At 46.1% G+C, this 14,752-nt stretch overlaps 1 long non-coding RNA gene across 1 annotated transcript; it reads right to left on the minus strand.

Annotated features, from left to right (window-relative positions):
* Window positions 1-4,199: 4,199 nt before the first annotated feature.
* LOC119952330 lies at window positions 4,200-14,136 on the minus strand. Its single transcript, XR_005457828.1, has 2 exons — window positions 14,054-14,136; window positions 4,200-4,816 (listed from the first exon to the last, which is right to left on the minus strand). It is a non-coding gene; the product is annotated as an uncharacterized LOC119952330 (long non-coding RNA).
* Window positions 14,137-14,752: the final 616 nt, after the last annotated feature.

Genomic DNA, 14,752 nt, shown 5'->3' on the forward strand with positions numbered 1-14,752 from the left:
TTTTATTGTTCTTTGTTCTTTGAATTTGGATTCTCAAAAGGGCCATTGTGGGTTTGAATCATTCTTCATCTGCTTGTATTTGAACAATATAAACTTCCCAAGGTGCTTTACAGGAGCATTGCCTGACAATGATTAATATCTAGCTACATGAAGAGATATTAGTACAGGTGATCACTAACTTGGTCAGATTGGTAGGTTTTAAGCAGCACATTAAAGAGAGTTCTTACACAAGGCATTGTTATGATCTGGAGTGTGCTGCGTGAAAGGGTGGTGGAAGCAGATTCAATGCTGACTTTCAAAGGGGAATCCATGAAAAGGAAAATAAGATGCAGGGTTATGAGTAGAGATGACCATCGGCTACTTTCTCCTTTGAGGGTGTAGAGCTAACTGGTGGCGATTTAACCTCAGTGATGGGCAAGTTTGAGACTTCATGAATGATTTCGGCTGGCACAGGAATTGAACCCTCGGATGGCAGAGGTATGTCACTTCCAGCGAGCGGAAATGAGCCGAGGTAAGTTTGACTGATTATCTTAAATTGGTCATTATGACAGCTATTGGTATACTCAGGATTATTCAGCAGGTACTGCCCAATCACAGAACCAGGCCTAACAATTTTATTTTTGTGGTTTTGCACACATTGGTTGGTTGAGTATGGTCTGTAAACAAGAAACAAAAGGAATATGTCCAAGTCTTGTGCTTTTTTTGAATTGCCACAGAATATGGGGACCTATAGTTCCTCAGTACTTTCTCCATAGCAACGCCTCAACTGATCAGAGTTGACTTGCTAACCAATCAGCACCCTTTTTCCTGCAGTATAAATTATTTTGATTGTTTAAAATGTGGCATTCTTGCATTTGCCCTGATGAGTGCAAGACAAAAAGCTTTGACAACATGCCTCTATTCATAGAATGCACACAGTGCAGAAGGAGGCCATTCAGCCCATCGAGTCTGAACCAGCCCTTGGAAAGAGAGCCGAAGCCCATGCCTCCATCCTATTCCCATAACCCCACCGAACCTTTTGGACACTAAGGGCAATCCACCTAACCTGCACATCTTTGGACTGTGGGAGGAAACCGGAGCACCCGGAGGAAACCCACGCAGACATGGGGAGAACGTGCAAACTCCACACAGTCACCCGAGGCCGGAATTGAACCTGGGTTCCTGCCGCTGTGAGGCAACTGTGCTAACCACTGTGCCATCTGTTTTCCTACATATTCCTATGCAGCTGCTGCATACATCGTAAGAAGTCTTACAACACCAGGTTAAAGTCTAACATGTTCGTTTCAAACACTAGCTTTCGGAGCACTGCTTCACCTGAGGAAGGAGCAATGCTCCGAAAGCTAGTGTTTGAAACAAACATGTCGGACTTTAACCTGGTGTTGTAAGACTTCTTACTGTGCTCACCCCAGTCCAACGCCGGCATCCCACATCATGGCTGCATACATCAGCACTGCTTAGCGAAAAACAGCTGGACGTAACTTGCTTTATCACAATCTCTGGTCAACATTCTCCACAACCAATTATATGCACATGGATTGCAATTACTTTTATCCTGTAGGATATAGGAAAGCTGACATTACTGATTGAAAGATCGAACAAACAACAAGTAAACATATTTAGTGCCGGCTTTGAATTTCAGTCATCCTCAATGGTTGATTTTCTTTGGTTCCATTTTCCCAAAGTTTTTCTTGGTACTGCTCATTGAGGGATGAATTGGTGGCGGCACTGAAAGAATTCACTGATCTTTATTGAATTACTGTATTGACTGTTCATCCATCTCTCATGCATTCTCTGATCTAAATTGGCTCCTGAACTAACAACTCCTGAATTTTAAATATGATCAGTTGTAGAATCATAGAATTTACAGTGCAGAAGGAGGCAATTCGGTCCATCGAATCGGGTACAGGCCCTTGGAAAGAGCACCCTACTCAAGCCCACACCTCCACCCTATCCCTGTAACCATGTAACGCCACTTAACCTTTTTAGACACTCTGGGCAATTCAGCATGGCCAATCCACTTAACCCGCACATCTTTGGACTGTGGGGGGAAACCGGAGCATCCGGAGGAAACACATGCAGGCACGGGGAGAACATGCAGACTCCACACAGAGAGTGACCCAAGCCAGGAATCGAACCTGGCACCCTGGAGCTGTGAAGCAACTGTGCTGATCACTATGCTACCATGCTGCCCGAATCGTTCCAAGGCCTCACGCCCTCCCAATCTATTCTACAACATGAGATATCTGCTCTCTTCCAATTCTAGCCTCTTGTGCATTTCTGGTATTAATTTTTCCGCCACTGGTTGCTGTGCTTCCAGTTTTTTTTAAAATTCACTGATGGGATGTTGAGGTCACTGGTTAGGCCAGTGTTTACTGCCCATCTCTAATTTCACTTGAGAAGGTGGTGGTGAGCTGCCTTCTTGAACCTCTGTAGTCCTTGTGATGTAGGTACACCCACTGTGCTGTTCGGGAGGATGTTCCAGGATTGTGACCCAGCAACAGTGAAGGAACAGCGATATATTTCCAAGTCAGGATGGTGTGTGGCTTAGATGGCAACTTCCAGGTGGTGGCGTTCCCATGTGTCTGCTGCTCTTGTCCTTCTAGATGGTAGAGATTGTGGGTTTGGAAGATGCTGTCGAAGGAGCTTTGGTGAGTTACTGCCGTGCATCTTATAGATGGTACACATGGCTCCTATTGTGCGTTGATGGCGGAGGGAGTGAATGTTTGTGGATTGGTTGTCAATCAAGCAGCTGCTTTGTCATGGACGTGTCAAGCCTCTTGAGTGTTGTTGGAGTTGCACTCATCCAAACGAGTGGAGAGTATTCCATCACACTCCTGACTTGAGCCTTGTAGATGGTGGACAGGCTTTGGTGGGTCAGTAAGTGAGTTACTCACCACAGGATTCTCAGCCTCTGATCTGCTCTTGTTGCCACAGTATTTATAGAGCTAGTCCAGTTCAGTTTCTCGTGAATGGCAACTCCCAGGATTTAGGTAGTGGGGTATTCAGCGATGATAATACCATTGAATGTCTTGGGGAGATGGTTATATTCTCTCTTGTTGGAGATGGCCATTGCCTGGAACTTCTGTGGCAATAACGTTACTTGCCGCTTGTCAGCTTAAGCCTGGATATTTTGCAGACGTTACTGAATTTGAAAATGGACTGCTTCAGCATCTGAAGAATTGTAAATGGTGCCGAACATTGTGCAGTCATCAGTGAACATCCCCACCTTTGACCTTATGATGGAATGGAGGTCATTGATGAAGCAGCTGAAGATGGTTGGCATCAACCCTGAGGAACTCCTGCAGTGATGTCCTGGGACCCAAGCGAATAAATTCCCTCTCTTTCTGTCCCTCTCTCCGCTTTTAAGTGATTCCAAAAATGCTATTGCTTTAACCAAGCTTTTGATCGCCTGTCCCACTATCACTTCATGTGACTCAGTGTCAAATGTGGTTTGATAATGCTCCTGTGAGACACCTTGTGATATTTCACTAAATTAGTGGTGCGTTTAATTGTTTTTTTTCTCTTTGATTTGAGAAGTTATAGTTAAAATTGTTTGGGGTCAATGGGACAAAATTCCAACGTCACTCAGGACTCCTGGCTTAGCCAGGAAGCGGGATCTCTACACTGCGATATTCTTCATTTTAGACTTTGGAAAGACTGAAATGGCCACCTGGCTGTTATTTCCAAGATAGTATAATATGCATCACTAGATTTTCCACAGAATCCATGCAGTGCAGAAAGGGCCATTCGAGTTTGCACCAACCCTCCGAAAGAGCATCCTACCTCGGCCCACTCCCCCCATCCTATTCCTGTAATCCCACAACATCACATGACCTGGACAACATTGGACACTAAGAGGCAATTTAGCATGGCCAATCGAACCAACCTGCACACCTTTGTACTGTGGGAGCACCCGGAGGAATCCCACGGGGAGAATGTGCAAACTCCTCGCAGTCGCCCAAGGCCAGAATCGAACCCAGGTCCCTGGCGCTGTGAAGCAGCAGTGCTAACCACTGTGCCACCGTGCCACCATATTGATTGCTGTATTTCCTGCCCCATGTGTTATCATGGATGGTCGTGTTCATAGGAGCATGTCAGAGGAATTGTTCCTTCTCTCTATCTTAACAACAACGTAACCCCTTCCCGTTCACAAGCAACTCGGAATGAAATAATGGTGATCACCGATCAATAACAATTTCATTGACATATCGCATCTTTAATGTTGCTCGCTACTAAATAACATCATAACATGAGATTTAATTTGTGCAGCATATCATTGGCCCTTGATCTTCCTGTGCAGTGCCTGTTGAAGTGGAGTTTGTATCGATGCACTGACTAGCAACTGAATGACAATCCAATCAAGCTGCCCAATCCAAAAGAGCACACTGACGTAAGCTGCAGCTTCAAGGCCACATAGATGGACTGCTCATTTCTGTGCAAAAATAGATGCTAATTAAAGAAAGTGGATGCTTGATAGAATTATCAGAGCCAGAGATCTCCTCGCCAGATAATTATTGCCTGGGGGTTGTGTGGAATGATGGACAGGGCGGAGAGGAATTTGCCAGATTTTGTTCCCCAGATTTCTCTGTATTCTGATAGGTTTCTCACCTTTCGCAGGAAAACAGGAGGGGAGCAGACTGTACATATTGTAATGTACAATATGGATGAATGGGCCATAATGGGTGGGCCAGAGAGTCTTTACCTATCTCTTATTGTTCATACGTGATGTTATTGCTTAATCGCATTTGCTTTTTGCCTCTTCCTCCACCATCTTCAACTCTGCCTGGTTTATAACCTCTTCATTCGGTAACTTAAACTGTGAACACAGAAACTAGGTGAAAGCAACATTCAAATGGTAAGTGTTTTTTCTTCCTGTTCTAAGTCTTTGCAAGGATATTGTATAAATAAAAATCTTTCAGCAGAGGACAGCAAACAAAATATTCTTTATTGCTGATAAAATTATATTTTGTGCACAACATGCACAGACAGGTCATCGAATCCCTACAGTGCAGAAGGAGGCCATTCATCCCATCGAGTCAGCATTGACCCTCTGAAAGAGCACCCTACACAGGCCCACACCCCCACCTTATCTCCATAACCCCACCAAACCTGCATATCTTTATACATTAAGAGGCAATTTAGCGTGGCCAATTCACCTAACCTGCACACCTTTAGACTGCGGAAGGAAACTGGAGCACCCGGAGGAAACCCACGCAGACATGGGGAGAACATGCAAACTCCACACAGACAGGAACCCAAGCCCGGAATTGAACCCGGGTCCCTGGTGCTGTGAGGCAGCAATGCTAACACTGTGCCACCAAACCGCCCTTTATAATGTTGGCCCTCTACTTTCCCTAATCGTCCTTGAATGCGTCCCACTCAAGCGAGGTTTAATTTTGCATAGGAACAGGTAGGTCAGTTAGCTCCCCCCCTTGAATCTATCCTGTCATTCTATTTAATCATGGTTGATCTCGACTATTATAAGTTCGGTGTGAGGTGGCTTCGGATCTATACTTACATTGAACCAGTTTAAATCAAACGTTAACGTCCCAAAAGACCCTGAAATTAAGAACTTGTTTAGATTCATTTCTCCAGGAATGTCATCCACACTGTATCCTAATTCCAGAGCTAAGTGACACACTCTCTGAATGCAATGTCAGCATGCAGCAAAACTGCAACATTTCAGTTCTGAATGTGAGTGCACCCTTCACCTTGTTGCATTGTGCTTTCGAATTCTCTCATCCAAAATAAATTGTGGATGCCAGAGCAATGGGAGCTTTTGAAAATGTCAGAAGTGCTGCTGTTTAAATATTATTAGCAATAATTATCATTGCATGCGCAATAAATCTGTGGCACCTGTCATTAAATGCTGTGAACCCCAGAGTAAATAGTGACCCAGCCTTTCTCCTGATGATCATAATGTTGGTGGTTTTGGTGAGTTCTGATACTCGCTGGTGGTGGTGAGATCACCCATGATGACTGGAGGTAAAATATCCAGTTGAACCGTAATCTTGTTTCAAAAGAAAATGGATCAGCGTGCACTCCAAGGTGCGTGTGAAATTATTAATTCTAATAATATACATTTTTATGATAGGAAAGGAAGAAAAATGTTAAAACCATTTGCATATTTATATTCATTATGCCACTTTACCTTTATGAGAATTAACCAAATGCGTGATAGAGTCAGCAGGATATTGTGTTTTATGTTTAATTAAGAGCACAGAGAGAGATAATTAGAGATGTAATAAAACATAAAAGCCATTGGATGTGGAGCATATTTTAAGACACAAAGGCAGCTGAGATATGACATATTCAAAGTTCAAAACCTGCGGACCAGCTTGGCTCTTGCCCTTCACTGTTGTCGACCCTGTTGTAAATGCCAAGGCGTTTGTGGCAACATGTGTTAAGACACTGAATTCAGCGGTCAAATTTCTGAATGAGCTCATCCCATAGTAAAAGGCATATTTCAATTGTAGTTGTATTCTGACTGACAGCGGCATTGTTAACAGATTACAACTGATGTGCTCAATATAATGCTTACGACATGCATATTTGGTGCTGGGGTGGGGGGGAGGGGGTTTGCTGGCAGGCGGGATTTGAGAAGGTGGTTGAGGAGGATGCGGGCGAAGGATAATCTGTCAAAATCAAAATGAAAGGCTTTAAATCTAAGGAAACAAAGAACTTGCATTCATGTAGAGCCCTTCACTTCCTCAGGGTGCAAGCTGTAGCTCGGTACCGTTGCGGCGTTGGGGAGCACGAGAGTAAATTGACGCACAGCGGGATTCCAGACATATCAAATTTACTGTTTGGATGAAGTTGGGGTGAAGACTAAAGTGGGCCAAAACACCAGGAAAATTGCTTCCTCAACATCAAAAGTACTTCAAAGATCAGGTTAATCCTCAACTGAGCATCTCGTCTGAAAAGTGACACCTCCAACAAAGGGTGACCTACTCAGCGCTGCACTGGAGTAAAAAACTTGGATAATGTACCCAGGTCTTGGAGCAAAGGCATAAAGAAGCTTCTTCTAGGGGTAGCCAACAGAGCAAAGTTGGCATCTAAAAAATACATCATTATCAACATCCTGGGGGTTACCACCAACCGGAAACTCAACTGGAGCAGCCAAATCAATATCAGCACAAGCAGGTCAGAGGCTTGGAATTCAGTGGCAATATGTTCAATTCCTGATTCCCCAAAGCCTGTCCATCATCTACAAAGTATACATCAGGAGTGTAATGCGATACTCTCCACTTGCCTGGATGAGTGTGGCTCCAACACTCAAGAAGCTCGACACAGGAGCGGCACGTGGCACAGTGGTTAGCACTGGGACTGCAACGCTGAGGACCTGGGTTTGAATCCTGGCCGTGGGTCACTGTCCATGTGGAGTTTGCACATTCTCCCCATGTCTGCATAGGTTTCACCGCCACAACCCAAAGATGTGCAGGTTAGGTGGATTAGCCATGCTAAATTGCCCCTTAATTGGGAAAAAAAAATAATTGGGTACCCTAAATTTCTTTTTTAAAAAAGAAGCTCGACACCATCCAGGACAAAGCAGCGGTTCAAGAAGGCAGCTCACCACTACCTTCTCAAGGGCATTTAGCGATGGGCAATAAATATTGGCCCAGGCAGTGATGCCACATCCTGTGAATGAATAAGTAGAATAAATAAATAGAATTTTCTCCTTTCCTGACCTGTTCCTACACTCTGTCCTCACCATCTGGCCAATTCTTGGTTGATAATTAAAGCTTTTGGGCCGATTTGGGTTGGAAGAAGTAAACATTTTAAAAGCTTTTGATTAGGAATGAACTGATAGAATATGGGAATGGTGGCTAATTCATCGGGCCAGTTCCCGGACTCATGGTTAAATTATGCTGCCCAACACTGATCTCATTCTGTGCTACATGTTACAATTTCAGGCTGATAGTTAGCAGCTCGCTGAACAACAGAGGAAGGGCCTTTGCCTTATGGTTGATGGAGGACTGGAGGTAGGTGTTCAAACCTAAGAGGATTTTTGGGACAGAGTAGATGGAGAGAAACTGCTTACACTGGGGGAAGAGTTGAGTACCACAGGGCACCGACATAAGGTGAATGGCAAGAGAAAAAACAAAGGTAGCATGAGGAGAAATGTTTCCTTACGCATTGAGTGCTTCGGATCTGGACTACACTGGAGTACGGTGAAAGAAAAATCAATCACAGATATCAAAAGGAAATTGAATTAGAATCTGAAGGGAACAGATATACAGGATTACAGGGACAAGGCCGGGAGGGCGGGGGGGGGGGGTTGTAAAACCAGCTAAATTGCTCTTGCATGGAACTAGTTTAGGTTTGACAGGCTGAATGGCCTCCTTCTCTGCTGTAAGTAAAGTCACCATAGGCTGCTTTCCCCTTTGAGGGGGAGAGCTGACTGGTGGCGATTTCATAGAATTTACAGTGCAGAAGGAGGCCATTCGGCCCGTCGAATCTGCACCGGCCCTTTGGAAAGCGCACCTCACTTAAGCCCAGTCCTCCAACCTATCCCCATAACCCAGTAACCCCACCTCACCTTTTTATTTTTGGACCCTAAGGGTAATTTATCATGGCCAATCCACCTGACCTGCACATCTTTGGACTGTGGGAGGAAAGTGGAGTACCCGGAGGAAACCCATGCAGACACGGGGAGAACGTGCAGACTCCCCGCAGACAGTGACCCAAGCCGTGAATCGAACCTGGGACCCTGGAGCTGTGAAGCAACTGTGCTCACCACTGCGCTATCCCTGAGGATCACCACAGCTCAGGTGAAGGGGCAAGGTTGAGAAGGCGGACCTTCATACATAACCTCAGCCGGGACGGGAACTGAACCCACGCTGTTGGCCTTGCTCTGCATCACGAACCAGCTGTCCAGCAAGCTGAGTATGATGGGCTGTGTTGCCGACTAATAATGCAGTGAATGTGGAGCGGATTTTGATTTTTATTTCCATTGATTTTAATGGGAAGGGTTGTAAAATGGGCTGCAAACTCGCTATCTCGTTTTCCACCATTGGATCGAGTCAGGATCTACCCCAGAGAGTTCAAAACCAAATCAGATCAACAGCGGAGCTACAAAAATCTATTGGATGGTTTTAACCCCACTCACCCAGTGGAAGCCGGGTGGGAACATTTTAAAATGGCGTTTTTAAAAATAAATTTCAAGTACCCAATTATTTTTTTTTCCCAATTTAGGGCAATTAGCTTAGTCAATCCACCTAGCCTGCACATCTTTTGGGTTATGGAAGTGAGACCCGCGCAGGCATGGGAAGAATGTGCAAACGCCAGACGTACAGTGACCCGGGGCCGGGGGTCGAACCCAAGTCCTCGGCGTCGTGAGGCAGCACTGCTGACCACCGTGCCACTCCCTTGAAATGCCCTCTTAGTTACCGACCTGCCGTGAAGTTGGTGGCAGCAACACTATTAAATTAGACGGTGTTATCTGCGCTAATTCCTGTTCCCCTGCATCCCCGTTTTATTTTATTTTCTTCCATTTTCAAACTTAATCTAACTTCTGTTTAAATGCTGTTAGTACTCTGGTGCCAGGAATGGCACATTCCATATTCTGAGAATTCTCTGTGTGCAAATAAAAATGCTTTCAACTTCCCTGACACCCTTTGGAAATTCATGTGTTCTTGTTATCAATTCAGTAACCAGCCAAAACAACTTGACGCTCTTCACCTTCCCCAACACTTGATCATTTTAAAACCTTCACCAGATTGTCCCTTAACCTTGTCTGTTCCGGGGGAAAATGTCTCTTTGTTTTGACCATTTCTTCACAACTAGGATGTCTTGCTTTATGCATCTTTGGAGGGAATCTTCTCCTTCCTCTTTCCCTGACTCCAATAACTGAGGACCAGTTGGGCTCCAGTCACCATTTATGTCAATTTAATTTAAGAGGGGTTCTTTGTTATTCTATCTTCTGTCCAAGTTAGTTTTAATTCTGTATTTTTTGATCAGGGGCTTAATATCTGACGATTTGGGTGATTTGCATTCCGTTGTCACTGAATGTTTCGGGATGGGTTTTCCTTTCCAGATCACCTCTGTGGTACTATAGCCTCAAACTCGGCCTGAGAGTGGGGAAAGAGTGGAGGAGTGGAACTAATTGGATAGCTCGTTCATGGCGCCTGGGATAGATACAATGGCAGAATAGTCTCCTTCTCTGCTATATGAGTGAAGCCTCATAAAATGATACCTGGTCTAATTTGATATCTTCTTCACATGAAGGGTTTCCTCCTGACACGATTTTGTGTGTTTGATAGCTCCATTTTCTAATGACAAGCTCTGCTGACAGACGCTGAGCAACTCCAGACATACCTAAAACTGATGGGCTCGATTCTGCATTTCTGCGGCTAAGTGCCAGCTCGAACCCCTCACCCATTCCGGTACCGGTGAGGGGCTGGCACGGGCTCCGACTAAAAACCCCTCCTCCCGTGCTGCAAACGGCAGGAGAATGGCCGGGTCCCAGGCTGTGCTTGTGCACAGTTGATGACCTGCAGCGGTCATGCCGTACAACATGGTGCTGGCTGTGTGCGGACTCAACCTGCCATCCGCGACCCCGCAGCCCACCCCCTGGCCACCCCCACCGGCAAGGATCCCGGCCGAGTGTGGTGGCGCTGGGCACAGTCCACAGCCGCCACGCCAGGTTCCGGCACGGCTGAGACCACACGTGTCCCACGCCATTGGGAACTCGGCCCATCAGGGGCGGAGCGTTGTGGGTGGGCCGGACGATGAGGCACCAGGACATTGCGACTGCGCATAGCGCAAATCACGATGACCCCGTTTCAGAGTGGGCGGAGCACGGCTGACTGCCGCCAAACCTGTTCAGGCCCCCATTTCGGCGTCACGGCCCATTCTCCTCCCGATCGTCAAACACGATTGTGGCATCGGGCAATGGAGAATTCCGCCTGATCTGTCAACCTGGTGAAGCTACAACACAGGACTACCTGCGTGCCAAACAGGATAAGCAGCAAGTGACAGGCAGAGCTCAGCGATTCCATAGCCAATGGTTCAGATCTAACCTCTGCAGTTCTGCCACATCCAGCCGTGAATGGTGGCAGGCAATGAAATTACTAACTGGGGGTGGAAGCTCCAATAATGCAAGAAGCCAGCACCTATGTGCAAACTACAAGGCTGAAGCATTCGTAACAACTTTCAGCCAAAAGTGCCGAGTGTATCATCCACCTGGGCCTCCTCGGAGATCCCCAGCATCACAATGTCAGTCATCAGCCAATTCGATTCACTCTACATGATATCAAGAAACAGCTGAAGGCACTGGTGACAGCAAAGGCTGTGGGGCCCTGATAATATTTCAGCAAGAGTCCTGAAGACTTGTGCTCCAGAACCTGCCGCACCCCCTAGCCAGGCTGTTCCACTACAGCTACAACACTGGCATCTACCCGGCAATGTGGAAAGTTGGCCAGGTATGTCCTGTACACAAGAAACAAGACAAATCCAACCCAGCATATTACTGCCCTATCAGTCTACTCCATCATCAGCAAAGTGATGGAAGGAGTCATCAACAGTGCTATCAAACGGCTCTTACTCAGCAATAACCTGCTCACGGATGCTCAGTTTGGGTTCCGCTAGGGTCACTCACCTCAGACCTCATTACAGCCTTGGTTCAAATGTGGACAAAAGAGCTGAATGCCAGAGATGAGGTGAGAGTGACTGCCCTTGACATCAAGGCAGCATTTGACCGAGTGTGGCATCAAGGAGCCCTAGCTAAACTGGAGTCAATGGGAATCACGGGTGAAGCTCACCTCTGGTTGGAGTCATACTTGGCACAAAGGAAGCTCGTTGTGGCGGTTGGAGGTCAAATCATCTCAGTCCCAGGAGACTACTGCAGGAGTTCCTCAGGGTAATGTCCTCCGCCCAACCATCTTCAGCGGCTTCATCAATGATCTTCCTTCCACATAAGGTCAGAAGTGGGGATGTTTGCAGATGACTGCACAATGTTCAGCACCATACGCGACTCTTCAGAAAAACGAAGCAGTTAAGACCATAAGACATCGGAGCAGCGTTAGGCCATTTGGCCCACTGTCTGCTCTGCCATTCAACCATGGCTGATATGTTTCCCATCCCCATTCTCCTGCCTTCTCTCCATAACCCCTAACCCCCTTATTAATCAAGAACCTAGCCATCTCTATCTTAAAGACACTCCGTGATTTGGCCTCCACAGCCTTCTGTGGCAAAGAGTTCCACAAATTCACCACCCTCTGGCTGAAGAAATTCCTCCTCATCTCAGTTTTAAAGTATCGTCCCTTTAGTCTGAGGTTGTGTCCTCTGATTCTAGTTTTTCCCACAAGTAGAAACATCGTCTCCACGTCCACTCTATCCAGGCCTCGCAGTATCCTGTAAGTTTCAATAAGATCCCCCCCCCCCATCCTTCTAAACTCCTATGAGTACACACCCAGAGTCAACTGTTGCTCATATGGCAAGCTTTTCATTCCAGGGATCATTCTTGTGAACCACCTCAGGACTCTTTCCAAGGCCAGCACATCCTTCTTCAGAGATGGAGGCCAAAACTGCTCACTATACTCCAAATGGGGTCTGACCAGAACCTTATAAAGCCTCAGAAGTTCATGTCCATATGTAGCAAGACCTGGACCATATCCAAGCTTGGGCTGAAGGCGGGAAGTTAAATTCACTCCACGCAAGTACCAGGCAATGACCAACTCCCACAAGAGAGGATCTCACCATTGCTCCTTGACATTCAAAGATATTGCCAATATCGATTCTGGAGGGTTTCTATTGACCAGAAACTGAACTGGACTAGTCATGGAAATACTGTGGCTACCAGAACAGGTCAGAGGCTAGGAATCCTGCAATGGGTAATTCAACTCTTAACCCCCAGCAAAGCCTGTCCACGAGCTACAAGGCACAAGTCAGGAGTGTAATGAAATAATCTCTACTTGCCTGTTTGAATGCAGCTCCAGAAACACTCAAGACGTTCAACACTAGCCACTACAAAACAGTCCGCTTGATTGCTCCCCCTTCCACAAACATTCAATCCTTCCACCACCGATGAACAGTGGCAACCGTGTGTACTATCTGCAAGATGCACTGCAGTAACTCACCAAGGTCTCTTAGGTAGCACCTTCCAAACCCACAACCACTACCATCTAGAAGGAAAAGATCAGCAGATACCTGGGAACCCCCAACACCTGGAGGCTCCCCTCCAAGACACTCACCACTGCAACTTGGAAATATATCGCTGTTCTTTCACTGTCGCTGGGGCAACATACCGGAAATCCCTCCCTAACAGCATAGTGGATGTACCTACACCTCAGTGACTGCAGCGGTTCAAGAAGGCAAGTCACCACCACCTTCTGAAGGGCAACTAGGGATGGGCAATAAATGCTGGCCGAACCAGCAACACACATCCCGTAAATGACAATTTTTAAAAATACACTAAAGAAGTTGAGGGGTTGTGGGGAGTCTTCTTACATGATTGTCATTAAACGTCCTGGCCTGCAGTGAATTTAATAATAATAATAATTGCTTATTGTCACAAGTAGGCTTCAATGAAGTTACTGTGAAAAGCCCCTAGTCGCCACATTCCGGTGCCTGTTTGGGGAGGCCGGAACGAGAATTGAACCCGTGCTGCCGCCTTGTTCTGCATTACAAGCCAGCTGTTTAGCCCACTGTGCTAAACGAGCCCAGTAATATTAATAATAATAATTATTATTTTTATTGTCACAAGTCGGCTTACATTAACACTGCAATGAAGTTACTGTGAAAATCCTCGAGTTGCCACATTCCGGCGCCTGTTTGGGTACACGGAGGGAGAATTCAGAATATCCAATTCATCGAATAGCACGTCTTTCGGGACTAGTGGGAGGAAACTGGAGCACTCAGGGAAAACCCACGCAGAACATGCAGATACCGCATAGGCAGAAATGCAAGCGGGAATCAAACCTGGGTCCCTGGCACTGTGAAGCAACAGTGCTAACCACTGTGCTACCGTGCCACCTTGGTTCTGACAGTGTAAAAATTATAACGTAAAGACAACAGAATTGAGGTGATCAAATCAATACAGTATTGAACTCACGCTGCAGGCCTTGCTCTGCATCACGAACCATTATTATGCCACATATGATTTGCGTTCTGTAACTATCCTGCACTAACTGCATTTTCCTGGATTAATAATTACCTTTTTATTGAAAAGCTTTGCTGTAGTTTTGGCCAGGAGTTCTATTTGCTGCATTTTGATTGGTTTCTATTCTGCTTTTTGCTGACTGGTTAAATAGACTTTAATTGGTGCGAGTCGTGCCTTAAGTCCTGCCTGAAGCCTTCAGTTGATTGGCTGAAGCATTGCTACCTTTACCCAGAGTGTAACTATAATTCTCTGTTTTGTTGCTGCCCGGAAATGTCTAAAACTGCACGCTGGAACCTACCTGTCAAAGTGAGGTGTGCAAAATTGTTTGTATAGTGGGACACCGCACAGCCTGTAACACTAATGCTACCAACATGGATGGCAATATGGCAAGAATTGCACGGTGTCAACATCCATTTTGACATCCCAGTATTTTCCAATTTACACGGAAAGACTTGGAATCCCTTGCTCATTAACCCACTGGAGGGGGTGCAGACGATATTCACCAGGATGTTGCCTGGGATCGAACATTCAAGTTACAAAGAGAGGTTGGATAGGCTTGGGTTGTTTTCGCTGGAGCAGAGAAGACTAAGGGACGACCTGATCGAGATTATGAGGGTGATGGACAGGATGGATTGGGAACTGCTGTTCCTC

This window comes from Scyliorhinus canicula, chromosome 17 (assembly GCF_902713615.1).
Source record: "Scyliorhinus canicula chromosome 17, sScyCan1.1, whole genome shotgun sequence".
Taxonomy (NCBI): Eukaryota; Metazoa; Chordata; class Chondrichthyes; order Carcharhiniformes; family Scyliorhinidae; genus Scyliorhinus; species Scyliorhinus canicula.